The 23,795-nt window shown below is 43.6% G+C and overlaps 1 pseudogene across 1 annotated transcript in view; it reads left to right on the forward strand.

Annotated features, from left to right (window-relative positions):
- Positions 1–23,795, forward strand: part of LOC145425145 (NACHT, LRR and PYD domains-containing protein 12-like) — a 363,340-nt pseudogene that overhangs the window by 650 nt on the left and 338,895 nt on the right. The window contains exons 1-2 of the transcript XR_013905812.1: positions 1–1,518; positions 3,030–3,206. The exon at positions 1–1,518 is cut by the window's left edge and continues 650 nt beyond it. The product of XR_013905812.1 is annotated as an NACHT, LRR and PYD domains-containing protein 12-like (transcript). The remainder of the gene's footprint in view (positions 1,519–3,029; positions 3,207–23,795) is intronic.

Consider the following 23,795-nt stretch of genomic DNA (forward strand, 5'->3'; position numbering starts at 1 on the left):
CATCAGAGTGGTTCTGACCAACGGCGTGGCTGGTGTTGGAAAAACCTTCTCAGTGCAGAAGTTCACTCTGGACTGGGCAGAGGGCTTGGAGAACCAACATGTCAGTGTGGTGGTTCTGCTTTCATTCAGGGAGCTGAACCTGATCAGAGATGAGCAGTACAGTCTTCTGGAGCTGCTCCATGTTTTCCATCCAACATTACAGAAGGTCACAGCAGAGAAGCTGGCTGTCTCTCAGCTTTTGTTCATCTTTGACGGCCTGGATGAAAGCAGACTTTCATTGGATTTCACCAACAGGAAGCTGCTGTCTGATGTCACACAGAAGTCATCAGTCAGCCAGCTGCTGACAAACCTCATCCAGGGGAATCTGCTTCCCTCGGCTCTCGTCTGGATAACTTCCCGACCCGCAGCAGCCAATCAGATCCCTCCTACATGTGTTGACAGGCTAACAGAAGTACGAGGCTTCACTGACGCCCAGAAGGAGGAGTACTTCAGGAGGAGATTCAGTGATGAAGAGCTGTCCAGCAGAATCATCTCCCATATGAAGACATCCAGGAGCCTCCACATCATGTGTAGTATCCCAGTCTTCTGCTGGATCACTGCTACAGTTCTGGAGCACATGTTGACTACAGAGCAGAGAGGAGAGCTGCCCAAGACCCTGACTGACATGTACTCACACTTCATGCTGGTTCAGACAAAGAGGAAGAAGAACAAATACCATGAGGGACGTGAGACGAGTCCACAGGAGCTGACGGAGGCTGACAGGGAAGTTCTTCTGAAGCTGGGGAGGCTGGCGTTTGAACATCTGGAGAAAGGAAACATCATGTTCTACCAAGAAGACCTGGAGCAGTGTGGTCTGGATGTGACAGAGGCCTCGGTGTACTCAGGAGTTTGTACAGAGATCTTCAAAAGAGAGTGTGTGATCTTCCAGAAACCAGTCTACTGCTTTGTTCATCTGAGCATTCAGGAGTTTCTGGCTGCTGTCTACATGTTCCACTGTCACACCAACAGGAAGACAAAGGTGGTGGAGGACTTCTTAGGAAAAAAATACGAGTCCTCACTGGATGATTTCCTGAGCAGAGCCATGTATAAATCCCTCCAGAGTAAAAATGGCCACCTGGACCTGTTTGTTCGCTTCCTTCATGGCCTCTGTCTGGAGTCCAACCAGAGACTCTTAGTAGGTCTGCTGGGTCAGACAGAGATCAGTCCAGAAACAATCCAGAGAGTCATCAACAACCTGAAGGAGATGAACAGTTATGGAATCTCTCCTGACAGAAGCATCAACATCTTCCACTGTCTGATGGAGATGAACCACCTCTCAGTACATCAGGAGATCCAAGAGTTCCTGAAGTCAGAGAACAGATCAAAGAAGAAACTCTCTGAGATCCAGTGCTCAGCTCTGGCCTTCATGCTGCAGATGTCAGAGGAGGTTCTGGATGAGTTGGACCTGCAGAAGTATGACACATCAGTGCCGGGACGACAGAGACTGATTCCAGCTGTGAGGAACTGCAGAAAGGCTGGGTGAGTCCAGATGTGATCATAACATCATTGATCAGTGTAGGTTAGTAGTTTAATGTTGAAAATAAAATCAGATTGTAACCACAAAGTGTTTGTGTCCGTACGCTGCAACCTTCCACACCATTCCTTTATTGTACAGACTCAGCAGCAGCTCCATGGATCCCAAATCCAAGAGTGGAGAACAGATTTGAAGTGTGTCACATCCATGCAGTCACAGCTGTTTCCACCATGTTTCCACTGATATTAATCCTGTTCAATGACACGTTTCATATCAGTGAATATGTTCTTTAGGACGTCCACTGACATGTTTAAGTGTCCTGCTGGAAATCACTCAAATCATCCATGAAATCCATGAAAAATCCTTTTAGTGTTTCTAACTTCACCCTCTGTCCTCTCTCTCTCTCTCCATCCTCCTCACTGCTTCTTTCACTGATAATCACACAAACATCGTATTCAGCTACAAAATAACACAATAATATCATCTGATGATCATTATTATAAGAGCAGGATCCATATTTGATATCAGAGTAACACACTGCTTGGTTATGTGCAGTCATCATCAGTGACTGTGGGTCAAACAGAAGCTCTCTGATTGGTTGCTGACCTTGGTCACCTGTCCACTGTCACCTGTTTGTGTTTGCTCTCTCTTTGCTGTCTCCATCCTCTCTCTCCTTTCTCTCCCTCTCTGTCTTTGTACGTCACTCAGGTCCAATGGAAACAGTGACATTTACAAACCAATCAAAGACAAACTGATCCATGTCAGGTTATAACAATATTCAAAGTGAATACAGGCTGCTGCTGGACACAGACAGGTAACATCATTTTGACTTGCTGTCACCTGGATCTGGACTCATAAACACTGAAGCCCTGAACAGGAATACAAATCATTTTCTGCCAACTAGCGACACACCAGCAGATAATGGCTCAGAAAGCTCAAATGAGCCAATCATTTCTGTGTTTAGTTCCCCTGAAATCAGATCTGATATCAGCAGCTCTGAGTTCATTCATCATTATTGTCCAGTGATGAGATTTCTGCTCCGTTTGGTAACAGTCAGCAGGTTTTTCCTGCGTGTGGACGTGAACAGTCGTACCTGACAGCAGGTAGCAAACAGAGATCATCTTTCCAGCTGGAACTCTTCACTGAGCTGAACTCATTCAAAATGTTCTGGAGTCAAAACAGGAAACAGTCCAAATGTGTGTCTTCACTCTGACTCTGGATCAGATCTCAGTGACAGACTGTGGACATTATGGAAGCCTAAATGTGACACCATCTTCCTCCTTCATCTGCAGATTAAAGCCAAACAAAGATTCTCATTAAAAGTCTGCAGGTCTGAGAGAGACTCAATCGTTGTGTCGTGTCAAACACAGTAAGAGGAGCTGAAGCACAGATGTGAAGAGCAGATTCATCAGATTATGACCTCACTCTGTTTTGTCTTCATATACATTCAGTCTGTGTTTATAATGCAGATTTTCTGCTTTTATAATAACACATTTTATATTTTCTATCATCACAGACTGACTCACTGTCGACTCTCAGAGTCTCACTGTGAAGTTGTGGCCTCAGCTCTGAAGTCCAACCCCTCCCATCTGACAGAGCTGGACATGAGTTACAACCTCAACCTGCAGGATTCAGCAGTGAAGCTTCTGTGTGCTGGACTGGAGAGTCCAAACTGTCGACTGGAGACTCTGAGGTGAGTTCACTGACTGCAGCTGTTGTTGTTTTTCTATATTTCAGGTCTTTGATTGATGTTTGAAACTTCCTTTAGTTCCTAAATGTTCAGGATGTGTCTGAAGACAAATGTGAAGAAGTTTGAGTGCTTTCAGAAATGTTGTCTTTCCAAACGACTGAACAACAGTTTTTCCTTTTGGCTCCAAACAGAAGTGACAGACTTGAGCAGGGTTCATTTAAAGGCTGACAGAAGTGGAGTGGTGACGGGGAGATGTTTGACAGGACAGTGTTTCAGCCTCCACAGGTTCATGTTGTGCTCCATCAGTCAGTGAAGATGAAGTCAGTGCTGATGAGGCTGTAGAGTGTGTGAGGGATGTGAATGAGGATGATGAAGATCTGATGATAGCAGATAAAAACAGGCTGCAGAGACTTTGAGCCATACAGGGCACACAGTGTGTGTACAGAACAGCTGAGATCATTATGGAGGCCTCACTGGGATATGGAAGCATCACAGTACAGCTTCAGTGAAGCTTTAAAGTCTCTGATATGAGATGAGAAATGAAGCAGCCAGAGCTTTTTCATGAGTGGAAATCCACTGTGACTGTGAGCTGCTGCTACAGCCTCCAGATTAGCCAGCAGCTCATCCTGCTCAACATTTCCTCACCAACTTTAATGGAAGTGTGATGTTTTCAGCTGGAGTGATGGTCAGGGTGGCCTCCCTCTCCTCTTCTTCTCCTCTCCCTCTTTCATTTGTAAAGCCACTTCTGCTGCTTTCATTCATTTGGAAGTCCTGTAGCTGAGTTTGGGAGAGACTAACAGCCTCGGCAGCAGAGGGGAGAAAGGCTGTAACACCACCACTTTACTCTGTTCTACCTGTCACATCATTTTATCAGGAAACAAATATGCTCATGTTTTTACTATGTTTGTCTTGAAGATGTAAGAAGATCACATGGTGCTTTTTATTATTGTGTTGGTTTGTTTCCTGTCTCTTGGATGGAGCCCAGCTGTGCGTGGCCCCTGGGCCTGTGGTCAGAGTGTGTGCTGGATAATCCGGCCCAGGATGAGGCCAAACTGACATGGGATGAAATGTCTGTCACATAATTGAGCTTAGTGTAGTTTCATTTCTGCACAATTTAAAAACAACCAAAACTTTGTTCTGTCTTTTCTATGTTATACTGTAGACTTTCTTTGATACTGTGTCCAAAAGGAGCAGCTTTTACTTTGAAGGGGAGGCGTCTCTGTTTCCTCTTCAGGTTGGATGATGGAAGCAAATGAGTGTGTGATGTTCTTTCAGTGTTGCACTTTGTAGACGCTCCCTGAGCACTGGTCTCACAGCCAGCTGCACATAGAGACCAGTGTTGTTAGTCCAGGTCAGAAGATGACTTGTTGGAATGAAAATGAGCTTGTAGTTTGTCTGCTTTAATAATGTGACTGGAAAAAGGTGTTGGACTTCAAATATGTCCATTTCTTTCACACTTCACCTTTAAAAGTGAAGCCTTGTGGTTCCTGGAAGGAAAAACACGACTTTTTCAAGTCTTTGTCCTGTTTTTATGATAAATGTACGACTTTAATGTGAAACATTCAGAGTTTTTTCTCTTGTTGTGTTTGTTTGAAGCTGCTTCCTGTTGGCTTCAGCTGTTTGGAGTTTCCATTTTCTAAACTTCTACATTCTGAACCTTCTTCAGCTCTGAACAGATGATGAAACACTGAATGATTTCAAGCTCACACTTTGTCTAATAAACTTACATCTTTCATTCTTTATACAGATTGAGGTGCTGTGGTTTGTCAGAGATCAGCTGTGATTATCTGGCAGCAGCACTGAAGTCCAACACCTCCCATCTGAGAGAGCTGGACCTGAGCTCCAACAACAAGCTGCAGGATTCAGGAGTGAAGCATCTGTGTGGTTTCCTGGAGAGTCCAGGATGTGGACTTGAAACTCTGAGGTCAGTCAGCATGTTTTAGTTGTGCTGAGATGAATATGATGTGAAAGTTGTGCTGACACTAAACTGCAGACATCAGGCTGATATTATACTGATCCACACTGAGGATCTTCATGGTAAAGTCTGTTTTCTTCTTCTCTGGTTTAGTCCATTGACTGCAGCAGAACAATGTTCACATTTCAAACAGTGAGACTCAACGTATGGCCCGCGGCCCACACGCGGCCTGCCCACCTTTCCTGATTCAGAGAGAGGAGACCCTGATTAACTGTGTAGTGTTCTTCCTCACAGTTCTAAGTATCAGACACAACAATGAATAATCCACAGCTGACTGTCTTTAGCAGGTCAAAGGTCACGGCACACAGCAGACAGTGGGAAATATTATAATTCTGATCATTTATCAGCACATATCCATATGTATAAAAACAAAGCTGACACTGTGAGACTTGATCAGAGGTGTGATCATCACAGCAGAGGCCTTTGTGTCAAAGTCACTGAGGATCAAACAGAAACACATGAAGCAGATTTTCCTGTTCTGGCTTTTTATAGCAGATAACCTTCAAAATATTCTGCAGTCCATCAAAAACTGAAGCAAACCATGAATCAACATGTGAACATGAGCTGATGCTGCTGAAGTGAAGCAAAGTTACAGAGGTTTGATTACAGACACAGCTGAGAGTTTTTAATCTGTCATCATTTTAAAAGGTTTACATTTCTTCAGTATTGAACAGCAGAAATGAGGCTTTGTTTTGGGAGGCCGACAGCAGTGAACACAACAGCAGACTGGTGCGTAATAAGCAGTGAATAATGCAGGAAACAGATTTTTGAAGGTAAACTGTTCTTGAAGTACACTGAGAGAGAGAGAGCTGTGCAGGAAGTAAACGTCAAAGTCAGAGAGAATTCATGACGATGTTCATCAAACGTAAAGCGTAGTTTGGATCTTCTTCTGCTGCTGGTTCAGTCAGTTTTGGTTGGAGACAGATGAAACCTGCAGCTTCAGGATCTGTGAGCTGTCCACTTTCAGCCCCGACGGCGTGTGCGTGTACGTGCCGTCGAGTGAACGATCCACGCTCTGTGTTTCCATCTTTGTGTGTTTAGCTGCTCTCATTTACTGTTTTATCTGTTTGCTTGTTGTTGAAATCTCTCCTTCCGGGTTATCCGTGGATCGAGTTTCCTTCGAGACGTGGGCAGCGATAAGCAGAGTTTTGTATACGATTAATTATTCAAAGTAAGCTCAGGTATGTCGTTCAGCGGGTTAGTTACAGCGCCGGGAGTAGCCTGGGAGAACAAAATGATACAGAGACTGCTTCAGGTTGCTTTCCCAAAATCAACTCAAAGTTCATTCTTCTGTGCAGGGTTTTTATAGGCAGAAGGGTTCGTGTGTCAACAAGTTTCAAGTTACAAGTTACAACCATATAAGGAAGTTCCCCCTAGCTCTGAAAGGGGCCTTCTATAATCTCAACATACTTTTGACAGGTCCATTAAACACTAGACATTTAGAATCCTTTAGTGATATAAGTTTGCACATGGTAGAATACTGCATGTAGTTATTTGCATTAGGAAATGTTTAACCATATATACCTTAAGGCACATAATCAATAGTGTGTGATCTTTTAGCAGGCTACAAACTTGATGTGCACTCGAGGAATGCACTGTCCTATTGTACCACGGCAGGATCAACGCAGCTATGCCTGTTCCAGTTTAAGTGCCTTCTTTACATATAGATGAACTGTTGGATTTTCCAGACCAGCAGGCCAAAGGAAGTGCCCGTGGGGTCACAGCAAGAGGAGATGAAGTTTAAACAAAGGGCATTGCAGAAACAGGGTCCTTTGTATAATATCATCAAAAAAGGTATTCAGTACATGCTCCCAAAATACTAAAATATCTAACACTTGTTGTTGAAATACTTTTGGGAGCTTTAACCTGAGATTCTGGCAAAATACATTTATATTAAAAATCGATTCAGGATTGAATGAATCAACATCGCTTTATTCAAATTAAAACCATTTAAATAGGAAAATCCATTTTTTACACCCGCCTCTAATGCTGGGTAATGTCAGCTGGTCCATGTGCAGCTGGCTGTGAGGCTCAGGGAGCGTCTACAAAGTGCAACACTGAAAGAACATCATCCATAAATATTGAGTAATAACTGGACTCTCATACAGCGAGACTCAAATGCCTTTAAACATCAGCTTATCCTGCTGATCCAAGTCCAACACTGAGTTTGTAAAAACATGTTTGTCAATCATTTTGTTTGGTTTCTGAGGAAAATGATTCAATAACTTGCTGCTAATACACAACATTTCATCATATTTCCTCATAACCCTCTTTTGTCTGACCATCCATCCATCCATCCATCCATCTTCATCCGCTTTATCAGAGGCCGGGTCGCGGGGGCAGCAGCCTAAGCAAAGAGGCCCAGACCTCCCTCTCCCCAGACACCTCCTCAAGCTTATCTGGGGGAATACCAGGCCAGCCTAGAGATACACAGTGGGGCAAAAAAGTATTTAGTCAGCCACCGATTGTGCAAGTTCCCCCACCTAAAATGATGACAGAGGTCAGTAATTTGCACCAGAGGTACACTTCAACTGTGAGAGACAGAATGTGAAAAAAAAATCCATGAATCCACATGGTAGGATTTGTAAAGAATTTATTCGTAAATCAGGGTGGAAAATAAGTATTTGGTCAATAACAAAAATACAACTCAATACTTTGTAACATAACCTTTGTTGGCAATAACAGAGGTCAAACGTTTACTATAGGTCTTTACCAGGTTTGCACACACAGTAGCTGGTATTTTGGCCCATTCCTCCATGCAGATCTTCTCGAGAGCAGTGATGTTTTGGGGCTGTCACCGAGCAACACGGACTTTCAACTCCTGCCACAGATTTTCTATGTGGTTGAGGTCTGGAGACTGGCTAGGCCACTCCAGGACTTTCAAATGCTTCTTACGGAGCCACTCCTTTGTTGCCCGGGCGGTGTGTTTTGGATCATTGTCATGTTGGAAGACCCAGCCTCGTTTTATCTTCAAAGTTCTCACTGATGGAAGGAGGTTTTGGCTCAAAATCTCACGATACATGGCCCCATTCATTCTGTCCTTAACACAGATCAGTCGTCCTGTCCCCTTGGCAGAAAAACAGCCCCATAGCATGATGTTTCCACCCCCATGCTTCACAGTAGGTATGGTGTTCTTGGGATGCAATTCAGTATTCTTCTTCCTCCAAACACGACGAGTTGAGTTTATACCAAAAAGTTCTACTTTGGTTTCATCTGACCACATGACATTCTCCCAATCCTCTGCTGTATCATCCATGTGCTCTCTGGCAAACTTCAGACGGGCCTGGACATGCACTGGCTTCAGCAGCGGAACACGTCTGGCACTGCGGGATTTGATTCCCTGCCGTTGTAGTGTGTTACTGATGGTGACCTTTGTTACTTTGGTCCCAGCTCTCTGCAGGTCATTCACCAGGTCCCCCCGTGTGGTTCTGGGATCTTTGCTCACCGTTCTCATGATCATTTTGACCCCACGGGATGAGATCTTGTGTGGAGCCCCAGATCGAGGGAGATTATCAGTGGTCTTGTATGTCTTCCATTTTCTGATGATTGCTCCCACAGTTGATTTTTTCACACCAAGCTGCTTGCCTATTGTAGATTCACTCTTCCCAGTCTGGTGCAGGTCTACAATACTTTTCCTGGTGTCCTTCGAAAGCTCTTTGGTCTTGGCCATGGCGGAGTTTGGAGTCTGACTGTTTGAGGCTGTGGACAGGTGTCTTTTATGCAGATGATGAGTTCAAACAGGTGCCATTCATACAGGTAACGAGTGGGGGACAGAAAAGCTTCTTACAGAAGACGTTACAGCTCTGTGAGAGCCAGAGATTTTCCTTGTTTGAGGTGACCAAATACTTATTTTCCACCCTAATTTACGAATAAATTCTTTACAAATCCTACCATGTGAATTCATGGATTTTTTTTTTCACATTCTGTCTCTCACAGTTGAAGTGTACCTCTGGTGCAAATTACTGACCTCTGTCATCATTTTAAGTGGGGGAACTTGCACAATCGGTGGCTGACTAAATACTTTTTTGCCCCACTGTAATCTCTCCAGCGTGTCCTGGGTCTGCCCCGGGGCCTCCTCCCGGTAGGACATGCCTGGAACACCTCACCCAGGAGGCGCCCAGGGGGCATCCTTGTCAGATGCCCGAACCACCTCAGCTGGCTCCTTTCGATGTGGAGCAGCAGCTGCTCTACTCTGAGCCCCTCCCGGATGGCCGAGCTTCTCACCCTATCTCTAAGGGAGAGGCCAGCCACCCTTCGGAGGAAGCTCATTTCTGCCGCTTGTATCCGCGATCTCGTTCTTTCGGTCACTACCCACAGCTCGTGGCCATAGGTGAGGGTAGGGACGTAGATCGACCGGTAAATTGAGAGCTTCGCTTTTACACTCAGCTCTCTCTTCACCACGACGGACCGGTGCAGCGTCCGCATTACTGCAGCTGCAGCCCCAATCCGTCTGTCGATCTCCGGCTCCCTTCTCCCATCACTCGCGAACAAGACCCCGAGGTACTTGAACTCCTCCACTTGGGGCAGGAACTCATCCCCGACCCGGAGTGGGCACTCCACCCTTTTCCGGCTGAGAACCATGTCCTCAGATTTGGAGGTGCTGATCCTCATTCCCACTGCTTCACACTCGGCTGCAAACCGTTCCAGTGCGAGCTGGAGGCCCTCACCCGATGAAGCCAACAGAACCACATCATCCGCAAAAATCAGAGATGAGATTCTGAGGCCACCAAAGCGAAAGCCCTCCGCCACTTGGCTGCACCTAGAAATCCTGTCCATAAAAATTATGAACAGAACCGGAGACAAAGGGCAGCCCTGGCGGAGCCCATCACCCACCGGGAACGAGTCCGACTTATTGCCAGCAATGCGAACCAAGCTCCTGCAACGGTTGTATAGGGATCGAATGGCCCGTAGCAATGGGCCAGACACCCCATACTCCCACAACACCACCCACAGGACACCCCGAGGGACACGGTCGAAAGCCTTCTCCAAGTCCACAAAACACATGTAGACTGCTTGGGCAAACTCCCATGCACCCTCAAGTATCCTCGAGAGGATAAAGAGCTGGTCCAGTGTTCCGCGACCAGGACGAAAACCGCATTGTTCCTCCTGTATCCGAGGTTCGACTAGCGGACGAACTCTCCTTTCCAGCACCGTGGCATAGACTTTCCCAGGGAGGCTGAGGAGTGTGATTCCCCCTGTAGTTGGAACACACCCTCCGGTCCCCCTTCTTAAAGATGGGGACCACCACCCCGGTCTGCCAGTCCACAGGTACTGCCCCTGACCTCCACGCAACATTGCAGAGGCGTGTCAACCAGGACAGCCCTACAACGTCCAGAGCCTTCAGGAACTCGGGGCGGACCTCATCAATACCAGGGGCTCTGCCACCAAGGAGTTGTTTAACTCTGTCTGACCATTTGATCCCATTTGAATTTGCACTAAAGGATCCACAGAGTTTGGTGACAATAATGACAGTAGATGTTTGTGTGAAAGTGCTGGAAGCAAATGAGTGTGTGATGTTCTTTCAGTGTTGCACTTTGTAGACGCTCCCTGAGCACTGGTCTCACAGCCAGCTGCACATAGAGACCAGTGTTGTTAGACCAGGTCAGAAGATGACTTGTTGGAATGAAAATGAGCTTGTAGTTTGTCTGCTTTAATAATGTGACTGGAGAAAGGTGTTGGACTTCAAATATGTCCATTTCTTTCACACTTCACCTTTAAAAGTGAAGCCTTGTGGTTCCTGGAAGGAAAAACACGACTTTTTCAAGTCTTTGTCCTGTTTTTATGATAAATGTACAACTTTAATGTGAAACATTCAGAGTTTTTTCTCTTGTTGTGTTTGTTTGAAGCTGCTTCCTGTTGGCTTCAGCTGTTTGGAGTTTCCATTTTCTAAACTTCTACATTCTGAACCTTCTTCAGCTTTGAACAGATGATGAAACACTGAATGATTTCAAGCTCACACTTTGTCTAATAAACTTACATCTTTCATTCTTTATACAGATTGAGGGGCTGTGGTTTGTCAGAGATCAGCTGTGATTATCTGGCAGCAGCACTGAAGTCCAACCCCTCCCATCTGAGAGAGCTGGACCTGAGCTACAACTACAAGCTGCAGGATTCAGGAGTGAAGCATCTGTGTGGTTTCCTGGAGAGTCCAGGATGTGGACTTGAAACTCTGAGGTCAGTCAGCATGTTTTAGTTGTGCTGAGATGAATATGATGTGAAAGTTGTGCTGACACTAAACTGCAGACATCAGGCTGATATTATACTGATCCACACTGAGGATCTTCATGGTAAAGTCTGTTTTCTTCTTCTCTGGTTTAGTCCATTGACTGCAGCAGAACAATGTTCACATTTCAATCCTTCAAAGAAGAAGAAAAATCCTCCACTGGATAATTCACTGTGAAACTCTCCAACTCTTCATTCCACCTTAAAGTCTGTCTGACACTGAAATCCAAAGCAAAATGTGCGTTTGCTTTACAGACAGCAGTCCAACACAAACATACACACATCATCCAAAACACAGTCCAACATCCAAATCTCCTCCACTGCCAGCATGAATGATGGGAAAGAGAAGGAGGAACACTCTGACATTCAGGATTAGAATGAGTTTCATGAAGCAGACTGTGAAGATCAAAGCTGCATTAGAAAGCTTACATGAATGAATGAGTGGACAGAAGTGGACAGAGATCATCTGAAGCACTTCAAAGGCTTTAAATCAGCACATTTCTCTTTATTCTTTATCAACTTTGTTAGTTTCTCTCAGTTTTCTGTGGAATGAAGCTAACAGCAGGCTAATAAGATGCTGACCAATAGGTTTCTATTAAAGGTTGTAATTTGTATATGAAAAAGTGCTTTGGCTCAGCAGGGATCAGCTTACAGGTAGAATACAGCTGCTGGATGGGATTAGCATGTCATAGCTATCTACCAAACTGCTAACTGGGGGATTTCAGGCCATCTATGGATCATTTTTGCTAACTGTTTATTCAGCTTAGGCTCACAGGGCTGCAGCCTGTGCCCTAGCTGTCATAGGGCAAGAGGTGTGGTCCACCTGCACAGGTGAGCAGTCCATCACAGGGCCAACAGAGAGAGACAGAGAAGCACTCTCTCACATCCACACCTGCAGCCAATTTAGAAGCACCAATGAACCTAAGCAGCATTTCATTGGACTGTGGGAGAACATCGAACCTCCACAGAAAGGCCAAAAAGCTTCAACCTACAACCTTCTTGCTTTAAGGCACTAGTGCGAACCACTTTTCCCCATTTCAGCCCAAATCCTGCATCTTCCTGTTTCTGACTCCAGGTCAGCTCCACTAACACTTTCTCATCAGACACTGCCACCTAGTGGAGGAAGTCTTAGTTCCATTTGAAGCTTCAGATTACAGTTAGTTCCTTTACAAAGAGGTGGAGGTGGTGGGGCCACAGCACCATCATCACTGAGTGCCATAGGACACTTAACCTTTGTTTCCATATGCTGGGAACTTCCTGTTGTTCCAAGGAGGACTGGAAAATGTGTGAAAATCTCCCAGGCTGTTCCTCACAGCACACTTCAATCATTTCCCTCCCACAGCATCAGGACCAGGGCTTTTTCTCTCTTTGATCCCACTAAGAGATTTCCACACAAACACCTCATCAGTGGGACTCTCTGAGCTACCAGCCCTTTGCTACAATCACAAAGCTCTTCATTGAAATCAATGATATCAAAGCTGGAATCCAATGAGTTCAAGTCTTCTGCTGATTCAGCATCACATTCATCTTTGCTCCTTGTTCTGCATCCCCACCATGGACTTCATTCCTTTCCAAGCCAGCCTTGAGTGTCCTTTATTCAGCTCATCCTCTGCTTTACTTTTACACCTGATTTTAGCTGCTTTATCTCTCTTTCAACAAGTTTCTGTGCCTCAATCTTTTTCTTCTCTCCCTCATAACAAGACAGCTTCTTCTACCTGAGAACATGTTGGAGTGATTTACTAATCCAGGGCTGCTTATTGGGGAAAATACTTCCTGTTTCCAAAGTAATCCCCATTTTTCCCAGAAAGAAATGTAAGTAGAAATCGATGATCTAAGTGAGAACATGAGCCTTTAAAAAGTCCCAGTGGGAGCAGTCAAAGCAGTCCCTCAGTCCCAATATAGAGTCTTTGGTCCAGACTGGAACAGCTGTGTGCCCAGTTTGAGCTCTCTTCAGTCCTGTGACCTGACAGACCCAGAGGGGCCATCACATCACATTTAGAAGCTCCCCTAATGGAGCCACAACACATGTCCAATACTTAGTCTGTCTTGTTGGACCAACTGGAAGAAATGATTCAAGGACTTAGTCACAGAACAGAGATTCAAATCTCCAAAATCCAACTGGCTGCATCAGGACATATAGTCTGAAACTCTGCACAGTTTCCTGTTTGAAGCTGCTTCCTGTTGGCTTCAGCTGTTTGGAGTTTCCATTTTCTAAACTTCTACATTCTGAACCTTCTTCAGCTCTGAACAGATGATGAAACACTGAATGATTTCAAGCTCACACTTTGTCTAATAAACTTACATCTTTCATTCTTTACACAGATTGATCAACTGTGGTTTGTCAGAGATCAGCTGTGATTATCTGGCAGCAGCACTGAAGTCCAACCCCTCCCATCTGAGAGAGCTGAACCTGTACGAAAACAACCTGAAGGATCCAGATGGGAAGCAGCTGTCTGATCTTCAGCAGAGTCCAGACTACAGACTGGAGACTCTGCTGTAAGTAGAGTGATGGAGTGAGTGGGTGGTGCTGTCAGCAGTATTGTACTAAACACAGTCTGTATGAAACAAAGATCCAGTGTTTCCTGTAAAGCTGCAGCTTCTCAGTGAAGCTGTGAGAGGAGAATGGTGACAGGCTTCAGGATTGGACACAAACACTTCCTGTTTCTCCCTTTTTGTCACCTTTATGGTCACCATAGTAACAGCTGACACGCTCTGATCAAACACTGTCAACAGCCAATCAGCTCTCTGAACAAAGCAGCACGCAGACCAATGACTGCATTCATTTCCAAGTTTGAAGCAGTGAAGAACACAGTCTGTAGGTGACGAAGAATTTAGTGAGAGCAGATGTTTGGATGGAATTCCTCCAGTTAACAGCTGGAACCGTACATCTGGATTGTTGGGCTTGTTGTTGGGGTTCCTACAGAGCTCAGAGTGGACACACCAAGGTTCTTCTAACGAATGAAAGTCCAAACTCAAACTAGGAGGGAAAAACATTTTCAGCAACTTCAATAAAAATCCAAAGATTAGAAAAAGTGGAGCAACAATGAGTCCTAGTACAGTCCCAGCACTGAAGTCCCTGCTGCTCTTTATACTGGATGTGCTGCATCACTGACTGAAAGCTGATGAAGAGTCTCTGGAAACACTCGTTTATCTCCTCTGCTCTTCCTTCTTCTCTCTGCAGGTGGAGCTGATGATGGTAAACAGGACGGTGTGTGTGCTGAGAGAGGAGGAGCTGTGTCCTGATGATCCAGAGAGGTTGAAGCAGCAGCAGCTTGTGTGTAGAGACGCTCTGACTGGGCCATGTTACTGGGAGGTGGAGAGGAGAGCTTCATCCAGCAGTGACTGACAGAGGAATGAGAAGAAGTGCAGATGACTGTCAGTGCTGCAGAGTGAACTGCTCTGAGAACAGCTCCACTGTCAGACACAATGTAGAGTCCAGCATCATCCCTGTGTGTCCCTCTGGATCTGACAGAGGATCATCAGTGTATCTGGACTGCTCTGCTGCTGCTCTGTCCTTCTACAGTCTCTGCACAGTCTCTGTCTGACTCTGGCTTCAGACCCTCCTGGATCAAACTCACCTGGAAAGACTTTCAAACATCACTCAATAGATTTGAATACAGAATATATTTGATATATACTGTAGATGTACTGTAGAGTTGCAGTTTGTCACTTGTAAATACAGTCTGTGAGCAGCTGTGAGCTGAAAGATCTTTCTAGAAACACGAAATGTTTTCACTCTTCTGTTGCTTTTTCATATATTTCCACAACATTAATATTGATCCCACCTGTCTCACCTGTTTCATGCTTTTATACATAATAACAGGACACGTGTGATCTGAGCGCTGCTGTGGTTGCTGTGCTGCACGTCTTCATTTAGATAACAGAGACATCTAGTGGTTCAGAGGGAGAACTGCAGGAGGTGGAGCTGTGTTTTAGCGTGGAAAACTTTTTATCTTTTAGGCGCAGATACAAATATGACAAGTATCAGTGTGAGATACAAAAGGTCACATCAGTCAGCAGAGGGAACAGTGATCACACAGCAATGTAAGAATAGAAACATAACAGTGAATCTGGACATGTATACAGATGGAAGCAAACAAACAGGATGTAACACTACATTAAAGCCACAAATGGGAAGAAATCAAAGCCAAAGGAAAATATATTTGATCTCAGGAATCCAAATCAGATGCTTTAGAGCAGGGGTCGGCAACCCTGGGCACGCGTGTCACAGCTGCCACGTGAAGGGTTAACTGATGGCACGACCATAGCTGGACTAGCCATCGGGCATACCGATGGTGATTTCTCATTTTTATGGGCCGATGATGTTTTTTTATGATTATTATTGTTTTTGTAACGGTATAAATGATGGAAGGTGGTGGATTGGCCGGATGCTGGTCGATGTGTAAAAAAAACTCAGTTGTTTGATGGTGGCTATCAGGGGCGATTCTAGGATCAGAGCTTTGGTGGTGCTGAGCACCCAGAGAGCTGCCCATCCAGGCAAAGTAAACTTTAGTTGTCTCGATGAGATGTCTTCCCTGTCTCTTTCAGTCCCTGCATCCTTAAATGTGTCCAGTTGTCCCAAGTTCCCTCTGTTCCTCCCTGTCCTCATGGTCTGTTGTCTTCATCCCCATTATCAGTCATCATCATTTTACCATCTCTGTGCAAGTCTGCAAATTTCTTTATTAAATCAGAAGATTCTTAAATTCATCAAGTCTCTCTGTGCCTGGGTCCTCGTCACAAAACATGACATCACTGTTTTCTACGTTTTAACACAATTTAATCCCAACATTTGTGAAAGAAAAGCAAAACACCATTTTGAAAAGTCTGTAACAAAACCATCAAATCTGATGGTTATTTAAATGCTGCCAAAGAAGAATGGATTGGAGTGTAAAACAAAAAATACATATCCAAACCTTAATTATTGCAGAAGAATAATGAATGTTGCTCATAGTGAGTAAAAAGTAAACTGAGTGCATTTTTTGGACAGAGATTCACTTTTAAAGTGTTTGTATAACATAATACAGATACATAAAAATACACTCCAAAAATGGAAGAGTCCTTGAAAAGTACAAAATATTATTAACAAAATATATTTGATCTCACCAAGTTTAGGTGGAGTTTATTTTCCTTGTGCTGACTTTTTACAGTCAGTTACAATAACTCGTATTGTATCGTAACATCCCCCTCTTCATCTCTGCTTCCTCCTGCATTCTCCTCTTCATCTCTGCTTCCTCCTGCATCCTCTTTGTTTGTTCTTCCTCCTGCATCCTCCTCTTCATCTCTCCATCTCCACTTTCTGCATCTCCCTCGATTTCTACGGCGTACACCTCGGATGTCCCAACCAAAAAAAGGACAAGGAAAGGTTAGACGTTATGTTATTGTAAATGTACGAAACACATGACAGGTTTGTTAAGTTTGATAAGATTTCTTTTTTCATTTTGTTTCATTCTTTCATTTTCTTCAGTTTTACAGACCTCATGTAAATATTTCCTTTGTTATTTTTCAGAATGCTGAAAACACCGTACACAGAAGATTTTCAAATATGAAGAGATAGTAGACAGGAGAGTTGTAAATGTAAGTAATTTAGCCTGCTGCTGTGCAGATTTGTTTGCATCTTTGGACTTCCCGGATTTGAACTGTGCCTGACTGACTATCCATAAGCTTTTGTATTTGATGAATCTTCACTAATTCAGCCACTGAGTCTGGATTTTGCTCCAAATAGGACATTAAATAGGAACATACCACCTGATACGACCTGGTCGTGCTGCCTTCCTGATGTTTACGTTCTTTAAAGTCCTCCTGACATCATGCTCAGAAGGAGTGATTGATGTGGAGGTGCTCCTTCCCATTCAGTAACATCTGCTTCAGTTAGTTTTGCTTGTGAGCCACAATGTAAGCAGTGTTGCTTTGCTGACATGCACTCTATGCTGGCAGTACAAGCATTGTAGTGGTTCTTATGTTTTTGTAAACTAATTGTATAATATATTGAGCCATTCAATAGTACACAAATGTTTATAAGCTCCTTTTTGTATGCAACTTGCATGTCTTTCTTAACTAAATGTTTGTTTATATCATGTTTTTCAGGACAAAGAAGTTAAAGTCAAGTGGAAGCCCTGCTCAACATGGTATGTAGTAACAACTTTGTTGGACGGGAACAGACATTCATACTGTTGATAAATAGTTATCACCTCAATTTGAACTCATGTATTTGGACTAAAGTAAATTGGGAGCTTTTAGCTGTCAAGCTGCTCTTCTGTGAGGAGCTTGACAGCTGTCCACCTCCAAAGTCCATTATGAGTTTTGGAGGTGGACATGGTCAAGACTTTTAAGAGTTGGCATAAGACTTCACTTCTTTATAGAGCTTATAGTTAGGGCTGGTTCAGCTCAGCCCTTAGTTATGCTGTCATAGCACCAGACTGCTGGGGGTTAGTGCCCCCCCCCTCTCTCTCTGTCTGTCTCTTTCAGGTTATGCAGGCTCAGTATTGGTTGAAGATGCAGTCACGTCTCCTTTTACTAAAAACTCTCCCCCGCTCCCTCACCACCATCTGTAAACACACATGTCTCAGTAATGCAGTTCATGCATGTTACTAACTAAACTTCTTCCCTGGAGTTTCTGTGCTCTCTCATCCAGCAGGTTCTGAAGGATCGTGGCTGCTGCTGTGGTCCTGCTTGACGTCTGCTTCATATATTATTACTCTCTGACTTGATTTGATTCTTTTATATTACAATGAAGGTGTATAAAGCATGACATGAATATGGAAGATATTTCATCCTCAAAAATTGTCATATGTCACAACCTAAATGATCCTATTTTGTGTGTGTGTGGTTGTTGTTTGTTGTGTTTTTCTCCTGACAGTGGCAAAGTGTGGGATGACACATGGGAACCTGCACAGTTTTACACACAGTAAACCAGGCACCACAGGTGGCAGAGATCGCACAGTTCACAGTTTATAGTTCAGCATAAAAGTTCAAAATAAGATATTTACTGTACAATTCTAACCAGTGTCAGTCTCTGTTTCACTCTCTAACTGTGGCTTAAGTACATAAAACACTCATGAATCTGATCCATCAATAATATCTTCCCAGCACTCGATATCTCATAGTTTTACATATCAGCCAACATTATTGTCTACATCCTCATAAATATAGAAGTGACTTGGCTATTGTAACATATTGCAAGTTAAAGCAATACTGCACTGCACGTAAAGTAACATCTTGTATGAGGTGATTAGGGTCAGCAGTGCTGTGTATGGGAGCCTAAAGCAAAGCTAACTGCACCAGTACCAGCTTCACAACATGTTGTATATTATACGTTTCTACCTGTTTGTAATATGTCATCTGTCATGTTTAGATGCAGTGACAATTGCACATTTGGAGTCGTGGTCATATGTGGTTTTTATATACAGGGTATTATTTTTTTCTTTTAATTGTCATTTTTTTCTATTATTCTTGTTTGTTTGCACATCATTATTGTGTGCATATTGCATATGTAACATTACTTTTATTGTTAATATTATTATTAGATACCAAAGATACAATTTGATTAAGGGCTTTCCTGTCAAAATGTCAATAAAAATGCAATTACACGCGTAAACAATAGGATCAAAATACACTTTTAAAAAGTCTGTTGATCAAATACTGATTTTCAAAACATTCTAGAGGAAAATAGAGATAAAATAATCTGAATACTAACAGTGATCTTGGATGATGATGGAGGCTTGAATGGATTATTCTGTTTCAGTCAATAGGTTCATATCTATGACAATAATTTGATAAGTTTAACAGGTTGGTTCAGGCCTGGCAATACAGCAAATATTCACAAACTTTTGTTTTTGAAGAATGCTGATCTTTTTTGGGATGAAGCTATCTGGCAACATGACACAGCCCTTTAACCTCATCTGTATGTCTATCATGTGGCTGTGGTACTGGGTTTTGGTTTGATGCATATGCAGGTTACAGCTGGGGAATGGCAGTATGTTGTGGATTGATTTGGCACGTTCAACCACTGTTACACCAAACTCTCTCACTTATAACATGATCAAGGCCTCTTACCCAGTGTCATGGATTTTCTGTAGTTTTGGGGACACAGGGCCAAAGTCTGAGGCAGTAAGTCAGATCGAAGAAGGCCATGATTCTAAAATGGGAGTTTACTCGTGTCATTGTGTATATCCAGGAATATGTGCCTGAGGATAGTTGTCATGAAATCAATATTAAATCAAAGGATTCCTTAATGACCACAGCTGTAATGAGTTCTCCAAAGCTGCCTGCTGTCTCAGGATCTGTCTCCAAAAAGAACCAGGGAGCGCTAACATGTTATGTTCTACACTGATGAAGAAAATGCACATTAAACATAGTATAAACTTACTGAGTGAAGTAATGTGAAGAGGATGCCTTTAGCTCCTATTGGGTTGGTTCCTTGATCAGTGCAATACAGAATCATTCATCTGGTTTGATGTAATGTCCTTAAAACACGTCAAAATGAGGCTCTGTAGTCTGTGTGGCCTCCACGTGCCTGTATGACCTCACTACAACACCTGGGCATGCTCCTGATGAAGTGGCAGATGCTCTCCTGATGGATCTCCTCCCAGACTCCAGGACTAAAGCATCTGCCAACTCCTGGACAGTCTGTGGTGCAGTTGGTGGATGGAGTGAGACATGATGTCCCAGATGTCCTCAAATGGATTCAGGTCTGGGGAATGGGCGGGCCAGTCCACAGCATCAATGCCTTCGTCTTGCAGAAACTGCTGACACACTCCAGCCACATGAGGTCTAGCGCTGTCTTGCATTAGGAGGAACCCGGGGCCACCCGCACCAGCATATAGTCTCACAAGGGGTCTGAGGATCTGATTTCAGCACCTAATGGCAGTCAGGCTACCTCTGCCGAGCACATGGAGGGCTGTGCGGTCCCCCAAAGAAATGCCACCCACACCATTAGTGACCCACTGCCCAACCATCATGCTGGAGGATGTTTCAGGCAGCAGAAGGTTCTCCAATATGTCTCCAGACTCTGTCACAAGTACTTAGTCTGAACTTGCTTTCATCTGTGAAGAGCACAGGGCGCCAGTGGCAAAGTTGCCAATCTTGGTGTTCTCTGGCAAATGCCAAACATCCTGCACGGTGTTGGGCTGTAAGCACAACCCCCACCTGTGGACGTCGAGCCCTCATACCACCCTCATGGAGTCAGTATCTGACCGTTTGAACAGACGTGCATATTTGTGGCCTGCTGGAGGTCATTTTGCACAGCTCTGGCCTTTCTTTCCTTCCCCACAGTACCTTTACTTATCTTTTGTTTCCTACTCTTTTACTTGTCTTTGATCACGGTTGTCTTTCTAGATAATTAATTTCATTTGTTCTGGGGCGAGTCACTGGCTCGGGTGCATTCTGGGACTGTCAGTTCACCAGTGTGCTGGCATGCTTCTTAACAAACACACCACTACAGCAAACATCTCAGTTGTACTTGTTGATTTCTTCAACAAAACACTGAACAAAAAATGTCCTTGTGAGTGTGCTGCCTGGTGCTTTTACATTTTGTGGTAATTTGAGCAGCCCAGAAAGCATCCCATGAATTAAATAATGTTATTGTATCTGAACATGTGCACTAGTCATTAAATTAGATGGGAAAGAATGATTCAGGGTAAACAACTGCACCAAGGGAATTATATTTTTCTTCTCAACATGTAAAATGTCTGTTGATAAGCAATTTCTGAAACAGACATTATAAAAATCACATTAAACAGATGTGATTAACTTTTTATTCTAGCAAACATAACATCAATGATGACACAATCAGTCTTCATCAGAAGTGCTCAAATCACTCTCATCGTCTGGAACGTCCTCCTCCTCCTCCTCGTCCATTTCCAGGAGTGGTTGGTGGCTGAGGATTCTCTTGTACACGTCCTTTACTTTGAGCGTTTCAGCTTTCAGTTCACTTTGTTTTTAAACCAGGCTATGGAGTCCTTTCTGTGCATCCTCCGACATGCCAACAAGGGAGGCTGTAAAAACAACAAAACTATTAAATATAAGTAAAACAAACAAACAAACAAACAAACCTCACCTCATAAACACAAGGAATTAGGATCCTGTAATTAAACTTCTTTTAAGGGAGAAGGCAGTGTTAGCTAGCAACCCAAATATAGGTAAAAGATCCAGTAAGACTTTAGCATCTGCTATTATTTTCAATCAATTCATCACCAAATGTATAAATAAATAAAAGATGTGCTTACAGTCTGAGGAGATTGTCCCCAACACCACAGATCGCATTCGCAACACTGTCCAGTGATGCTGCATCTCCCTGCAAAGGATCATCTCCTCCTCTCTCAGGCGCCTCACAGCCATCACCTTCTCAAAGACCTTTCTCTTTGTCCGGAGGTCAGCAGCAGCTGCAGTTTAACAGCATCAGATGGGAAAACATAGCAGCATATTATGATTCAAGAACAACACATCCAACTACTGCTCAGATACTGGGAGTTTGTTTAAAAAGGATATTTAGAAATCAAGAGCTTACCTTCACTTGTGCTCTGCCAGGGCCAAACGTCGCTCTGCATGAGGGCATCACTGGATACGATTTGCTTTGTTGGTTCAGCGAGCTTGTTGTAGTCGTCAACAGCAGCCGCCAAGCGTTTCTTCTCATCTAAGATGACCTTGTGAATTCTGTGTCGCCTCTTGTTGCTATCTGTAAATAATCATAAAAAAGGAACACCTTCACATAATGCATATATTTACATTTTAATCTACACTCATCAATTTGTTTGCTAGAACAAATCACATCCAGCTTAAACAAACCTGGATCTGATTTTATTCTGTTTACAAAGTAGCTGCACAAGCTGTACAAACTGAGCATCAAACGGTCCGTTTCAAAGAAACTGTGACACCATTTTGTCTGTAAAGACTTTGTGTTCGCACTCTGATGATGACGACAAGCTCCTCTACTCGTGCCTGCAACGCTCCAAGGCTGCCATCAGTTTGATCCGTTTCTAAGTGAGAGGAATATTAATCAGAACACAGGATGAGTAACAGTCACCAAACTACAGTGGACTCTGTAATCACTGACTTGATGATATTCATTATAAGACATCTGGAGCCTTCATGTGCTGCATTATCATGAGATAACAAGTATGTTGGTGTTCAGCTTTATAAAACCAACCAGTACGACATCACTTCAACCCAGGTCCAATCCAATTTGATCAAACGCAACAACTCTGCCATCAATTCTGCTTTTACAAGGCTTATTTTTCATTGTTTGTTGACACTGTCAGAAAGATCTTAACTCTAAGTTCTTTAATGAGGCCATGGTGGGTCCTGTTGTTATACACGAGTGCATTATATTGAGACTCACCTTCAGCCCATTGCTGCAGTGTGTCGTCATCCACACCCAGCTCATTTCTGCTCGCATTCAGGCTCTCCACTTGTTCTCTAAGGATCCTTATGATCTAAGAATACATTAATAAATGTCATTCATATGGACATTTTTAGAGTACTGGTGTTTTCCCCCATTACCACACACATTAAAATGGGTGTTGAAAAAATGACCTTTAGATACCTCTGGCTCAAAGTGCGGCCCAGTTGTTCCACTTTCCTTTTGTTCCAGCCCAAAGCCAGGAGGCTCAGCACGTCTGTCCGCCCTGCATTTCAGTTAGTATACAAATAAGAATGAATGAGCAGGAGACTGAGTGGAATCTCACACACAGACACACACCTGCTTTAGACATGTACTTCGTTGTGATGGCCGCCCTGGACAGGAAACTGTTTACTTGCTCCACCTCTTCTCCAACTGTAGAACCGGCCCCATCCTGAAACGCACCTCCCCATTTGATCTATAGAAAGGAGGTCACAATACATGACTGCTGAATTCATTCAACCTTATAACAAAATGTCTTAAACGTATCCAAGACTACAAGCTGCAGTATACCTCGCACATCCAAGTGTGAGCTACTCAAAATGAAGTATGCATTAAGATCAAGTAAATAGTATTACGACAACACCAAGAGAAAAACAAAATAAATATCCACCCATCCAAATATGTATCCACACACACGTATGAGTATATGGTTATGGCGTTAACGTCATTTTAACAAGATTAACGCTGACAGCACTGATATATATGTGTATCTTACATCATTTGTGTGTCTGTATTTCACAAACTCAGCAACTTCCTCATCTTTTCCAATGAAGACACCTTCAAAGTTCCCCTGCTCTGAAGTGCTGAACGAACACAGTGACAGTTGTTTGAAAAGAAACATCAAAATACAATTTTTGTACAAATCCATATTTGATTCATGTCCACAATGCATAACGTACCTTGCATTTGATTGAAAGCGATAAAGCTTGTGGTTTCCATCAACTGACACGGCGAGCATGTCTGGAGTGCAGGCAGGGCAGCTAAAGCATGGCTCCTT

This window comes from Astatotilapia calliptera, chromosome 3, assembly GCF_964374335.1.
Source record: "Astatotilapia calliptera chromosome 3, fAstCal68.1, whole genome shotgun sequence".
NCBI lineage: Eukaryota > Metazoa > Chordata > Actinopteri > Cichliformes > Cichlidae > Astatotilapia > Astatotilapia calliptera.